Genomic DNA, 14,943 nt, shown 5'->3' on the forward strand with positions numbered 1-14,943 from the left:
TTGCTGAATGGCTTTTTTTTAAATTAGTTTTTCAAAACATTTTACAAAATTAAAAACCCCAAATCCCAATGAGGAGCATTAATACAGAGCAAGGTTAAGCATACAATAACAATATGCTACAGAGTGAATGGCTTTTAAATAAATACATGATTCTAAAAAAAATCCTGCTGTGTTTTTTTGTTTTTTTTTTTGCCAAGTGAATGAAATCAGCTCAAGTCAGTCAAGAGCACCAGAGCGTGTTGGAAATCTCTGCTTAGGGTGCTGGCCACGTAAGTCTCTTGGTGTTCACAGGAGATTGGGAGATAGCAGAGTGGCACATAACCATATTTTACAGTGACAATAGTCACCTACTCGGGTGATTTCTGGTTCCTAAGGTTGTCATAGCTGGAGGTGGTAGTGGGGATAAACTCCCACCACCTATAAAGTGCTCCAAATGGTGTGCGTCTCTAACAGCCTCTGACAACCAAGTCCAACTCTCGGCCTTCACGTGTGGCTTAGCTACTCAGCCTGGTGAAACTGTTTCTACTGACAAGGGGCAGAAGTGGACCACTGGCACTTCAAAACCAGTTGCTTTGGGCAGATGTGGCTCGTCAGCCTTGGACAGCAGCCCACCTAGGAGAAGGTAAACTCTGATTTTAAACCTCCACTGCCTCGCGGCCATACCCACCCATGGAAAAGGCTTCCCAAGGAACAAATCTGGAGCCAGGGTCCCTGAGGCAGTTTGATGTTGTTTACAACTTCACTCTGACAGCCTCTGTGATGACCCTACTGCCAATCTGTATCAGCCCTTGCCCTTCCCTTGGACTACATCAGTGATGTGGAGAGGGAGAGCCTGCTGCATGGGCCACGGCCAGTTCTTCAAATCTTCCTGCCCAGGCCTGCACCCTGGAGAGGACGCAGTCCACTAAACCAAGTCAAGTTGATTTTTATTGTCATTTTGACCATAAACTGCTGGTACAGTACACAGTAAAAATGAAACAACTTTCCTCCAGGACCATGGTGCTACATGAAACAACACAAAACTACAGTAGACTATATGAGACAACTCAAGGCTACACTAGACTATAGACCTACTGTTATTGGATGAAATTCCATCACCTAAACAGGTCTACATAAAGTGCACAAAACAGTGCAGGGCAGTACAATAATTAATAAACAAGACAATGGGCACAGTAGAGGACAAATTTCAATATAATAATAAATAATGTAGATGTCAATCTAGACTCTGGGAGTCTGATGGCTTGGGGGAAGAAACTGTTGCACAGTCTGGTCAAGAGAGCCTGAATGCTTTGTTTCCTTTTGCCAGATGACAGGAAGGAGAAGAGTTTGTATGAGGGGTGCATGGGAACCTTCGCAATGCTGTTAGCTTTGCCGGTGCAGTACGTGGTGTAAATGTCTGTAATGACACCAGAGGCACAAACTCTTGATCCCCAGGGATCAATGGCTGTCTATGACAGCCTGGGGAAGCTACTGTCCCATTACAAAGCTGAGTTCTCTACGATAAGAAGAAATGCCATTCACATCCAGCTGAAGATTTCAAAGTTCAAAGTAAACTTATTATCAAAGTATGTATATGTCACTATCCTGTATTTCATTTCCTAGCAGGCATTCACAGTAGGATAGAGAAACACAATAGAACCAATGACAAACTACACACAAGCATCCAATGTGCAAAGCAGACAAACTGCAAATAATAAATAACCAAATAAATGAGTAAATAAATCATACTGAGAAGGAATTGTAGAGTCCTTGGAAGTGACTCAGACAAGAAAAAAGAAAGCCTCAACAGGCTCCACCGTGATGTTCCCCTATAGGTCCTCCAGCACATCCCGTGAAATGCCGGCTTAAGTTGATCATCTGCACAAACTTCTCTGTGAGAGACGGGTGGAATAACAACATATTGCTAAGACCATAAGAGCAGAACTAGGCCATTTCATCATGGCTGATCTAATTTTCCTCTCAGCCCCAAGCTCCTGTCTTCTCCCTGTATCACTTCACGCCCTGACAGATTAAGAATCTATCAACCTCTGCCTTAAATATACCAAAAGACATGGCCTCCGTTGCTGCCTGTGGCAAAAAATTCCACAGATTCACCACCCTCTGGCTAAAGAAATTCTGGCTCATCTCCATTCTAAAAGGACCCCCCCCCCTCTTTTTGAGGCTGTGTCAAATGTTCAAATGGCAGATTGCAGGGAATGTAAAAGAATTTGTCCAAAGATGTAGGAGAACTTGTTCCAAGAGATGCAATTCCATGTTCTGCGAGAAGGCAATCATATTGCTATGTTGCACAATGTTGTCAGGAACTTTTCTGTTGGCACTGGGACAGGTCTAATCATAGCCCACAACAGATTGGACTAAAATGGCCACAATAAACAGTGGGATGTGTTGTTGATTTCTACATTATAGGGAGACATTGATTGGATTACTAAGAGACATCATATATATGTGATGGGCTCAACAGCCTCCTTCAATGTCAAAAGTGTGGTGTGGGAGTGTGAGTTCATCCGAAATGATTATCTTTAATAGGGGAACAATGGAGAAGGAAGATTCTTTCTTGAACTACAGAGAGTCTGTGCTTTAATGTGAGATCTTAGGTAGAGAAATATTTGATAAGTTATTTCAGATTTCCCCAACTGAACCAGGTCTGCAACATTTCCAATAAGGAAACAAAAGATGCTTTTGTAGTCTTGAAGCTTATATATTTATTATTGTAATTCTCTTCAATATTCTTCCTCTTTTAAATTGCCCTAGTATTCTCTCAATCAAGTCTCGACACAATGAAGTGTCTGAGTGTGATGTCTGATGGAGATAGGGACAGAGATCATAGATACAAACCTTCAACATATGGTGTCCATGCCACCAATCAATACTTACCTTCTTTACTAACACTAGGTCTGAATCCTCCTTGTCAAGTGTTTGTCTTGATAGTAATCTTCTTTACTAACACTAGGTCTGGATCCTCTTGTCAGGTGCTTTTCTTGTAACTAATCTTGTTCCTAAATTTGGATTTTAATTCCATGCCCCATTCCCATTCTGATATGTCTATCCATGGCCTCCTCTACTGTCAAAATGAATCCAAACTCAGGTTGGAGGAACAACACATCATATACCAGCTGGGTAGCCTCCAACCTGATGGCATGATCATTGACTTCTCTAACTTCCATTAATGCCCCTCCTCCCCTTCTTACCCCATCCCTGACATATTTAGTTGTTTGCCTGTTCTCCATCTCCCTCTGGTGCTCCCTCCTCCCCACTTTCTTTCTCCTGAGGCCTCCCGTCCCATGTCCTTTCCCTTCTCCAGCCCTGTATCACTTTCGCCAATCACCTTTCCAGCTCTTAGCTTCATCCCACCCCCTCCGGTCTTCTCCTATCATTTCACATTTCCCCCTCTCCCCACTACTTTCAAATCTCTTACTATCTTTCCTTTCGGTTAGTCCTGACGAAGGGTCTCGGCCCGAAATGTCGACAGCGCTTCTCCCTATAGATGCTGCCTGGCCTGCTGTGTTCCACCAGCATTTTGTGTGTGTTGTTGTTTGAATTTCCAGCATCTGCAGATTTCTTCGTGATAACATCCAGGTGTCTCTTATCAAGTCCATGGGATTTGTGTCTACTCCTCTAACTATGGCATCACCTATCACTGCTGCAGTCCTCTTCTCCCCCCCTTCCCTTATGAGCCACAGGGACAGTCTCAGTGCCAGAGATCCAGTTGCTGCAGCTTCCCCCTGATAGTTTGCCCCCCCAACAGTACGTTTTATTGAGGGTGTGACTACTTCCCTGTAGCTCTTATCTATCACCTCTGAAGGTCATCGAGCTGCAGCTCCAGTTCCCGAACACATTCTCTGAGGAGCTGCAGCTTGAAGCACCTGATACAGTTGTGGTTATTTGGAAGACTGGAGGTTTCCCAGAATTGCCACATTGCACACTGATGCACCATCAATAACTCACTCTGAGACGTAAGAAGCGAGGTATCGGCTTTTATTGACTGGAAGAATGAACAACACTACATCCTGGAGAATGTGGCCGGGCATCAGGCCTCAATCGCCTTTATACAGGGGTCTGTGGGAGGAGCCACAGAAGCAGTCAGCAGGGGTCTGTGGGAGGAGCCACAGGAGTAGTCCAGACAGGTATATGTAGTTCACCACACACACTCTGAGCTTGTACTTGCTGAAGTTTAGAAGCTAAAGAGCTGCAACTTGATGCAGAATTGATTATCCTTTTCTTTAACTCTTCCTTTCCCCATGCCTCTGTCCTTCAATATTTTAGATGCTTTTGCATCTGATCCTCCAACCAATATCTATCATGTTCAGATAGATGGTCTCACAACAACTGGGACGCCTGCTACGATTGAACAGCAGCTCACGGCTCTTAGGTGATGTGCTTACAGTCAAGATTCACCTTTATTTGTCACATAGAAAGATGCAGTAAAATGTGTACCGGTAATTTGATTTTACAACCAACACACCCTAAAGTGTGCTGAGGCAGCCCACAAGTGTCACCCTCCACACTTTCTTGCACCAACATAGCATGTCCACAATGCGCAGCCGACAGGACAACCTAGTTCTTCCAGGCAGAGGTAAGCTTCACCAGTAACTGATAATATTTTATTTTGTCTCTGTGGTGAAAGGGTCGAGACAAAATAATCAGCCTGCACTCAGTGGTCACTTTACCTCCTCTACCTAATAAAGAGGCCAGTGGTCACCCATCCAATCCAAGGTTCAACGTGTTGTGCATTCAGAGATGCTCTTCTGCACACCACTGTTGTAACATGTGGTTATTTGAGTTACTGTCACCTTCCTGGCAGCTTGAACCATAATGGTCTTTCTCCCCTGACCTTTCTCATTAACAAGGTATTTTCATCCACAGAATTACCACTGACTTGATGATTTTTTTTGTTGTTTTTCACACCATTCCCCGTAAACTCTAGAAACCACCATGTGTGAAAATCCCACGAGATCAGCAGTTTCTGAGATACTCAAACCACCCTTTCTGGCACCAACAATCATTCCATGGTCAAAGCCACCTAAATCACATTTCTTCCCCATTCTGATGTTTGGTTTGAACAACAACTGAACCTCTTGACCATGTCTGCATGCTTTTATACCTTGAGTTGCTGCACGTGATTGGCTGATTAGATATTTGGATCAGCGAGAAGGTGTACCTAATAAAATGGCCATTGAGTGTAGATCGCTCAGTTTGCTGGTTTTCATGTGCCTGTCCAAATGTCTGTTAACGTTGCTGTTGTAACCAGTTTGATCCTCATTGAACCATAAAAATCCTTTGCCTGTGACTCCTCAAAGTGGCGAAGGAGCATCTAGGAAGGTCTTGAGCGTCTATGAAAGGAAGATGGGAAGGGCATCTGTATATGGTGAAAGGAGAGCTGACAACACAAACATCCCATCCAACCATCAACCATGGGTATCATCTTCATCAAAGAATCCTCAGTGCCAAGAGACTGTGTGAAAAACAGCCACATCGCGTTCACAATCTGTCCGACTTGTCAGTGTTGCTTACTTTCTATCTTACATCACAATAACTTGTAGAACAAGTACTTCCACAAATTTAAAGGCAGTATAACAAGAATAGTATGTAATAAAGAAACTATATTCATTGGTGAATTTCAGAATACATTACTTGCATCACAAGCGTTAATTATTTAAATGCAGTATGCTTTGCTGACTGTGGAAAATGATATAGGTAAGAATTCCATTCAAATTACACACTGGCAACACCTTAAAGCTGCAAGTCTTGACTCAACATTAACTATTTCATTAATAAAAGAATGTGGTTAACCATGACTCTAGCCTTTGGATAGAATTAGTTATCACAGAGACTTACTGCATACCCTTCCACTTTAAAAACAAATAAATCTCCTTCTATCAACATTACCAGATACCCATTTAGAAAGCTTATTTAAGAAAAGGCCTTCATTGAGTAAAGGAGTTTACTGTGTTAGAACCACACATCACACTCAGCAACTATGTATGCTACTAAATTAAACTAATTCCATCTGTCTGCCCACGGTCTTGTCTGCAAGCACATACCACCAGGCTCAAGGACAGCTTCTACCCCGCTGTAATACGACTACGATATGTTGGACCCTTGACCTCACAATCCACCCCATTATGCTATTTCACTTATTGTTAACCTGTACAGCACTTTTTCTGTACTTTTTATTATTTTACCTCAAGGCACCATTTAATGATCAGATCTCTATGAACAGTATGCAAGACAAGTTTTTCACTGCATCTTAGTACATGTGACAATAATAAACCAATTCCAAAATTTGACCCCACCATTCATCTTCAGGACCCCATCACCCAGAACGTGCTCTCTTCTCACTGCTGCTATCAGGAGGAAGATACAGGAGCCTCAGGACTCACACCACCAAGTTCAGGAACAGTTATTACCCTTCAACCATCAGGCTCTTGAACCAAAGGGGATAACTTCACTCAACTTCACTTGCCCCATCACTGAAATGTTCCCACAACCTATGGACTCACTTTCAAGGACTCATCATTTAATGATTTTGATATTTATTGCTCATTTATTTATTATTTCATTATTTTTGTATTTGCGCGATTTGTGTCTTTTACACTCTAGTTGAACACCCAGTTGGTATGGCCTTTCACTGATTATGGCTATTATTATAGTGGTTATGGTTATTATTCTATTTTGAATTTATTGAGTAAGCCCACTCAGAATGAATCTCAGGGTTATATATGATGACATATGTGTATTTACTTTGAACTGTGAACTTTAATTGTCTAATCCTTGCCTATTCATGTGTCTGTCTGAATGTCTGTTAGATATTACTATCGTATTTTCTGCTAGCACTTCCCCTGGCCATGTGTTCCAGCACCTACCACTGCCTTGCATGACTTTCATAAACTTTCCTCCATTCACATTAAACCTATGCACTTCACGATTTGGTATTTCCATCAAATTGATCAGTGCCTCTCATCATTCTATATACTTTCATCATGCTGCCTTTCAGCCTTCAACACTCCAGGCAAAAACAAATATCCAGCTACTTTCATGGCCAGTATACTCAATCCAGTACAGTGAACCTCATCCGTAACCTCTCCAAAGCCTCCACATTATCTCTGTAGTGTGGTAACCAGAACTGTGCATAAACTGGATAAAGCCCTCCCCACCACTGGACACATCTAACCATCCCAGTATATTCTCCCTGAAGTAGGTTTCATATATATGAATTCATTATCTGTTCAGAAATTTGATGGGCGGAGCAGAAAGGAAGAAGATGAGTGTGTGTTTTCGGGGTCCTGTACCTCCTCCATGCTGGGAACAATGAGAAGAGGGCATGTGCTGGGTGATGGGGATCCTTAATAATGAACGCCACCTTTTTGAGGCTCCACCTTTTGAAGGTGCCCTGGAAGCTGGGGAGGCTAGTGTCCATCATGGAGCTGGCTGAGTTTACAACTTCCTGGATCTTTTACCGATCCTGTGTAGTGGCTCCTCTATACCAGATGATAATGAAACCAGTTAGAATGCTCTCCACGATATATATGTAGAAATTTGATAGTCTTTGGTAACATACCAATTATCCTCAAATGAAATATAGCTGCTGTCAATCCTTCTTTGTAATTGTATCATTATATTAGATCCAAGATAGATCTTCAGAGATCTTGAGACCCAGGAGCTTGAAGCTGTTCACCGTTTCCACCTCTAATCCCTTGATGAGAACAGATGCGTGTTGCTTTGTTTCCTGAAGTGCAGAATCAATTCCTTGGTCTTACTGATGTTGAGGGCAAGGTGGTTGCTGAAACACCACTCAACTGCACAAGTCAACTTCACAGGTCCAGCAACGATAGTTCAATCACGAACTCGAGTGCCATCTGTGTGGAATTTGCACGTTCTCCCTATGACTGTGTGGGTTTCCCCCCGGGTACACGGACTTCCTCCCTCATTGAAAATGAATGCGGCTGGTAGGCTAAATTGCCACTTTAAATTTCCCTTGATGTGTAGGGGAGAGTAGATTTAGGGGAGAATGTTGGGAATGTGAGGAGGATACAAATGTGTTGGTGTAAGAATGGTGTAACTGGGTATTTATTGGTTAACATGGATTTAGGAGCCCAAAGCACCTGTTTCCGTGATGTAGGACTCTTATCATTAACACAGGAATGCCCCCTTCTTCATTCTTCCCCCATTAGTACATCACACCTGACATAAAGCCTAGAATGTTGAGTTGCCAGTCTAGATCTCTTATCAACCTTATCTCCATAACAGCAATCATGATGTGTACCCATGTCTTAAACTTGTGAGTCAAATTTCTTGCATTAAAATGTCTACAGTCTAACTTGCATTCCTGCCTTGTGCTCCCTCAAATTTACAAATGCACTGTACGCTCTGGCTAATAGACATACCCTTATATATATGCCTTTCCTCTCCTCTATTGTCATCCAACCTGTGTCAATTTTGTGCTGAAATTTGTTTAAGCATTCCCCAGCAACAGCAGCAAACACACACTAGCCCATTCAGCCAACGATGTTGACCAGTTCAGATGCAACCCTTCCTGTACTACATTGTTGTTGGTTATAGACTCCAAGAGCTGATGAAATAATGGCAGGCACTCTATCCTCAACGATACTGAGCCATTGGCACTGTACTTTCCCCCAGATGGTTCTGGCACCGACTTAAAAGGCACTTCTACTTCAAGAGAAAGGAAGGTGTCGGATAATGCCATTGACTGATAGTGGAAGAATGTGTGGAATCTGTGAGTCATAGATATGAAACTGCGATGCATGCAATATATGAGGGGTGATTGATAAGTTCATGACCTAAGGTAGAAGGAGTCAATTTTAGAAAACCTAGCACATTTATTTTTCAACATACTCCCCTCCTACATTTACACACTTAGTCCAGTGGTCATGGAGCATAAGGATCTCTCCTTGTAGAAGTCGTCCATAGCAGGGGAGATTGATAAGTTTGTGACCTAAGGTAGAACGCAGTGGAGGCCAATTCTCTGGATGCTTTCAAGAAAGAGTTAGATCGAGCTTTTAAAGATAGCGGTGTCAAGGGATATGGGGAGAAGGCAGGAACGGGGTACTGATTGTGGATGATCAGCCATGATCACAGTGAATGGTGGTGCTGGCTTGAAGGGCCAAATGGCCTACTCCTGCACCTATTGTCTATTGTCTATTGTCACACCGGGAGCACCGAACACAACACATGACTCCAACAGACTCACAGGTGAAGTGTCTCTTCACCTGGAAGGACTGTTTGGGGCTCTGAATGGTAGTGAGGGAGGAGGTATAGGGGCAGGTAGAGCACTTATTCCGCCAGCAAGGATAAGTGCCAGGAGGGAGATCAGTGGGGAGGGACGAATGGACAAAGGAGTCGCGCAGGGAACAATCCCTGTGGAAAGCAGAAAGTGGGAGTGGGAGGAAAAGATGTGTTGGTTGGTGGGATCCAGTTGGAGGTGGTGGAAGTTTTGGAGAATTATGTGCTGGATGGAGAGACTGGTGGGGTGGTAGGTGAGGACAAGAGGAACCCTATCCCTCATAGCATAGCAGGAGAATGGGGTAAGAGCAGCATTGTGTGAAAGAGATGTGGTTGAGGGCAGCATTGATGGTGGAGGAAGGGAAGCCCCTTTCTTGAAAAAGGAGGACATCTCCTTTGTTCTAGAATGAAAAGCCTCATCCTGAGAACAGATGTGGTGGAGACAGAGAAGGCCATGGTGTTTTTACAAGTAGCAGAATGGGACGAGGATCTTCAGTGTCTTTTTACCCTTGCAGATCCTTCTCACTATCTACAATGACTCAACACCTTTTGACCCTCTTTCTAATGATTTGATTTCATTTTTTACCAACCGAGCAATGCTACTCCATCGGTGTTCCTGCTTGGCCTTTTGATACAATGTGTATCCTTGGACATTAAGCTCCCAGCTATAACTTTCTTTCAGTCATGATTCAGTGGTGCCTACAACATCATACATGACAATCTGTAAGTGCGCTACTAGTTCATCTGCTGCGCGCATTCAAATATAACACCTTCAGTCCTGTATTCAACCTTTTTGATTTTATAACCATATAACAATTACAGCATGGAAACAGGCCATCTCAGCCTTTCTAGTCCATGCCGAATGCTTACTCTCTCTGTTGTCCATCTTTTACGTTGCAACTTATTCTGTTGAGTGCAATTTTGACCTATCATCAGCCTCTCCTTGCTACACATTAGTTTCACTACATATTGCCTCAGTTTGTAAACTAACTACCTCAACTTCAGCACTATCACTCCTGCTCACATCCCCCTACCAAATTAGTGTTATTATTTGTGAATGACTTGGACAACAGAATCGATGGCTTTGGGGCAACGTTTGAGAATGATATGAAGATAGGTGGAGGGTAGGTAGCTTTGAGGAAGTACAGAGGCTACAGAAGGATTTAGAAAGATTAGGAGATTGGGCAAAAAAGTGTCAGGAACTGTGTGATCTTGCAGTTAGGTAGAAGAAATAAAAGGATAGACTATTTTCTAAGTGGAGAGAAGATTTGAATATCTGCGGTGCAAAGGGACTTTGGAATTCTTGTGCAGGATTCCCTAAAGGTTAACTTGCAAGTTGAGTTGGTGGTGAGGAAAGCAAATGCAATGTTGTCATTTATTTCAAGTGGATTAGAATATAACAGCAAGGATGTAATGTTAAGGCATTATAGAGAGGCCACATTTGGAGCATTGTGAGCAGTGGTGCAACCCTTATCGAAGAAAAGATGTTATGACGTTGGAGAGGGTTCAAATGAGGTTCACAGAAATGATTCTGGGGTTGAAAGGCTTGTCACATGAGGAACGTTTGATGGCTCTGGGCCTCTACTCACAGGAATTCAGAAGAGTGAGGGATGACCTCATTGAAACCTATCAAATGCTTAAAGGCCTCGATAGAGTGGATGTTTCCTATGGTGGGGGAGTCTAAGAGCAGAGGACACAGCCGCAGAATAGAGGGATCTCCTTTTAGAACAGAGTTGAGGAGGAATTTCTTTATCCAGTGAGTGGTGAATCTGTGGAATTTGCTGCCACAGTTGGTTGTAGAGGTCAAATCATTGGGTATATTTAAGGCAGAGGTTGAAAGATTCTTGATAAGGGAAGAAGGCTGGAGAATGGATCAGCCAAGGTGAAATGGCGGAGCAGACTTGATGGGCCAAAATGACCTCATTCTGGTCCTATATCTTATGGCTGTATGACTATGTGGGTTTTCTCTGGGTGCTCCAGTTTCTTCAAACATTACATAGATGTATGGGTTTCAGTTCAGCTTAGGCATGTTCTATTGTTGCTGGAAGCATGGCAATACTTGGTGAAACATGGAAGAAGTTGCAGAATCCTTAGGTCCCACACTACCAGGATCAGGGACAGTAATTTCCCTTCAAGCAGAAGGCTCCTGAACTAGAGTGGAGAACTTAATTCACCTCAACTCTGAATTGATTTCACAACTTATGACTTCAGGAAGGGTAAGATGATGGAACACATACCGATCCTCACAAAGGGATCAGAGGTGGAGAGAATGAGTAGTTTCAAGCTCCTGGGTGTCAAGATCTCTGAGGACCTAACCTGGTCCCAACATATTGATGCAGTTATAAAGAAGGCAAGACAATGATTATACTTCATTAGGAGTTTGAAGAGATTTGGCATGTCAACAAAACACTCAAAAACTTCTACAGATATACCTTAGAGAGCATTCTGACAGCCTGTATCACTGTCTGGTATGGGGGTTGGGGCTGCTGCACAGCAACGAAAGAAGCTGCAGAGGGTTGTAAATTTAGTTGGCTCCATCTTGGGCACTAACCTACAAAGTACCCAGGACATCTTCAATGAGTGGTGTCTCAGAAAGGCAGTGTCCATTATTAAGGACCTCCAGTACCCTTTTCTCACTGTTGCCATCAGCTAGGAGGTACAGAAGCCTGAAGGCACACTCTCAGCGATTCAGGAATAGATTCTTCCCTTCTGCCATCAAATTCTTAAATGGACATTGAACCCATGAACACTACCTTACTTTTTAAATATATATTATTTCTGCTTTTTGCATGATTTTACATTTATTCTGTATACATATACAGTATTTTATCTATTTATTATTATTATTATCATCATCATCATCATCTTATTATTTTTATTCTTTTTCTATATTATGTATTGCATAGAACTGCTGCTGCTAACTAATTTCATGACACATATCAGTGATAATAAACCTGATTCTAATTCAGATTCATTTTCAATGACTCTACAACTTGTGTTCTCAAATTCAGTTAATTATCTACAGTATCTATTTATTTATTATATGCATATTTTATCTTCTTTTGCACATTGGTTGTCTTTCCATCTTTGTGTGTAGTGTTTCACTGATTTTATTGAATCTGTTCCACTGTGAAAACCTGCAAGAGAAGGTATCTCAAGGTAGTATGTGGTGACATACATGTACTTTGATAATAAATTTTACTTTGAACTAAAACACCTGTGGCCTACCCTCAGCACATCCCCAGAGTGTTGGTCATTGATGTAAATGATGCATTTCACTGTTATTTTGATGTTTCGATGCATGGGTGACAAATAAAACTAATCTTTATCATCCAAGTGAAAACAGTGCAGTGGCTGGAGTCATATGTCAAAGGAAGATGTTTATGCTTGTTGGACGCCAATCATTCTGGACAAATACGTTTTCAAAGTAGTGTCCTGGACTCACCTAAGTGCAATGGTTAAGTCCATTTTTACCTTCTAAGCAAATGAAACTTGTCACAATGTGTGCTGGTTATGTCAGAACCTGATATGGAGGAAGGGCAGACATCAATGTAGAGACAGTGTTTGAAGTTTATTCATAAGAGTTCCAAAAGAACATAGATAGCTCAGTTCAGTGACACCGCGAGATGTAACATTCTCAAAACTAGGACTATAGAAATATAGAAAACCTATAGCACAATACAGGCTGTGCCGAACATGTCCTTACCTTAGAAGTTACCTAGGGTTACCCATAGTCCTCTATTTTTCTAAGCTCCCTGTGCCTATCCAGGAGTTTACTATAAGACCCTATCATATCCGCCTCCACCACCATCACCAGCAGCTCATTCCACACACTCACCACTCTCTGCGTAAGAAAAAAAACTTACCCCTGACATCTCCTCTATACCTACTTCCAAGCATCTTAAAACTATGCCCTGTCATGATAGCCACTTCAGCTTTGGGAAAAAGCCTCTGACTATCCACATGATCAATGCCTCTCATCATCTTGTACACCTCTATCAAGTCACCTCTCATTGTTCACCGCTCCAAGGAGAAAAGGCCGAGTTCACTCAACCCATTCTCATAAGACATGCCCCCCAATCCAGGCAAAATCTTTGTAAATCTCCTCTGCACCCTTTCTATGGTTTCCACATCCTTCCTGTAGTGAGGCAACTAGAACTGAGCATGGTACTCCAAGTGGGGTCTGACCAGGGTTCTATATAGCTGCAACATTACCTCTTGGCTCTTAAACTCAATCCCACGTTTGATGAAGGCCAATACACCATATGCCTTCTTAACCACAGAGTCAACCTGCGCAGCAGCTTTGAGTGTCCTATGGACTTGGACCCCAAGATCCCTCTGATCCTCCACAATGCCAAGAGTCTTACCATTAATACTATACTCTGCCATCATATTTGATCTACCAAAATGAACTATCTCACACTTATTTGGGTTGAACTCCATCCGCCACTTTTCAGCTCAGTTTTGCACCCTATCAATGTCCCACAGTAACCTCTGACAACCCTCCACACTATCCACAACACCCCCAACCCTTGTGTCATCAGTAAATTTACTAACCCATCCTGCCACTTCCTCATCCAAGTCATTTATAAAAATCACAAAGAGTAGGGGTCCCAGAACAGATCCCTGAGGCACACCACTGGTCACCAACCTCCATGCAGAATATGACCTGTCTACAACCACTCTTTGCCTTCTGTAGGTAAACCAATTCTGGATCCACAAAGCAATGACCCCTTGGATCCCACGCCTCCTTAGTTTCTCAATAGGCCTTGCGTGGGGTACCTTATCAAATGCCTTGCTGAAATCGATGTACACTCCATCTACTGCTCTACCTTCATCAATGTGTTTAGTCACATCCTCAGAAAATTTAATCAGGCTCGTAAGGCACGACCTGTCTTTGACAAAGCCATGCTGACTATTCCTAATCATATTATGCCTCTCCAAATGTTCATAAATCCTGGGATTATTACTAATAAGATGTCTGCTTAAATAATACAAGTAACACAGAATCCCCAAGACTATCATAATAAACATAACAAGTTTAAACAGAAAGCACCAGGAGACCATATTACAAAGAGCGAGTCACTCAAGGAAACCACAAGGAAATCTAAATGATTAACAACTCTCGATAAATAGCAGTTAGCTGATTCAGGTACTCTAAAAACATTGAAACCCTATGCTCTCCAGCTCCTTGCACAGGCCTGAAGAACTCATTATAGTATTCCCTCACCCCTCCCTCACCACCTCCCTATGACCGGCACATGAAGACCCACGAAGATCTGGGGAACGTGAGAAAATCTCGGAAAACTTCAAGACAGGAAGAACTTTGAAATAACCTTGGAAACCTTGAAGAGACTTCAGAAACCTGGAGGGCCATGGGAAACCTTGATGACTTTTAGAACCCGAAAAGCCTTGTATGTAGACCAAAGAAGCTCAGAATGTGCACTTGAGAAACTCAGGACATAGACTCGAAATGTCGACTCAAGAATAGATGACATTCTCACCCAAAGCTAACTGGGTCCATTACTTGCAGGGTCCTTCTGTCACGTTGTGTGCTAGCAATGTAGTAACCCAAGTGCAGAGGAAAGACAAACCCCAATGCAGAGATGATGATCAAAGTTTATTCATAAGAATTCCAGCAGAACATCAGTGGCTTGGCAGAGTGATACAGTGAGACGTAACATTCTCATTATTAGGACCCCG

The sequence above is a fragment of the Hemitrygon akajei genome, chromosome 25 (assembly GCF_048418815.1).
Source record: "Hemitrygon akajei chromosome 25, sHemAka1.3, whole genome shotgun sequence".
Taxonomy (NCBI): Eukaryota; Metazoa; Chordata; class Chondrichthyes; order Myliobatiformes; family Dasyatidae; genus Hemitrygon; species Hemitrygon akajei.